Consider the following 1,136-nt stretch of genomic DNA (forward strand, 5'->3'; position numbering starts at 1 on the left):
AGACAACAACTAGAGAACGATGTATGTGGCAGCATTACCTCAACTCAATCAACAAATGGAAGAGTCAATAACAGAATAAAATGATAACAACAGAGGATCTGGGAGGTCAGTCTATGATGAAAACAATTACAATGTGAAAGAAGGTAAACACAGAGGAACAGAGATCCAGGTGGTGGGAAGGTCAGGTACATTATAGGATAAAATAGATTGTCTTAAATGGAGGGAAGAATTGATGGAATATAAGTTAACCACAACAATGGGGTTGGGGTCAGAGGTTTAGTTCAGGTGTTGGAGAGGGCAGTACAAGAAGGGGGAGGAGGTGGAAGAACAAGATAGATAGGGGAACACTGAGACAGTTTTGCATGTCCTAAGTGGCACAGAGGTAAATAGTGATGCATGCTCAACCTTGAAACAACAGGTCTCTGGGATACAGGGATCTAGGTATAGCTTGAAGAGGGGAAATAATACTAAAATGCTTGACTGTGTTATGAATATTAGTTTCCCTTGCCTACTGTTGTAAAATAGACACTTGAGTGGGATAGAAAGGAATATTGGGAAACATGATTAGAGAAAACTTGTAAGCCCGTCTTCAGCCTACAAATGATTGGAATACCTAAAAGGGGTTCTACAACTTGCCCAGTGAAATAGGCCTTGTGCAAAGCCTTTACAGATTATAAGACCTTAGGTGGAATCCTGAGTCCCATCTAAAACCATCTGAGGTGGGACATTCCCACTAGAAAGGACAAGCAGACCAGCTTTGAACAGCTAAAGTGACAGAAGATACATCTTCAGAGGAAGATCATCAGGAAAAACCCAAAACAAAAATGTCAGCATGACTGGCTACTACAAGAATAAGCAAGCTGTTCGCTAGGAAGACATCAAGGCAAGCAATCAAATTCCTTCAGGACAAACCCCCCTCTAAGCCTAAAACTCAAAGGGAACACACGAACAAGCATGTAAGTTTGCTGGTGACCACATTTATCTACTGGTGAGTTGAAGAGGGGGAAAGGCAGCAATGAAGAAATGGGCTGAGTTTAACCACAGTCCTCTGACTCCCGTTGACCTGGAGATGAGAGAGAAAAGAGGAAGGGCTGGTTGGTCCAAAGTGTGGTGAGATCTGAGGATACTTGAGCCCA

The sequence above is a fragment of the Chrysochloris asiatica genome, unplaced genomic scaffold (assembly GCF_000296735.1).
Source record: "Chrysochloris asiatica unplaced genomic scaffold, ChrAsi1.0 scaffold00267, whole genome shotgun sequence".
Taxonomy (NCBI): domain Eukaryota; kingdom Metazoa; phylum Chordata; class Mammalia; order Afrosoricida; family Chrysochloridae; genus Chrysochloris; species Chrysochloris asiatica.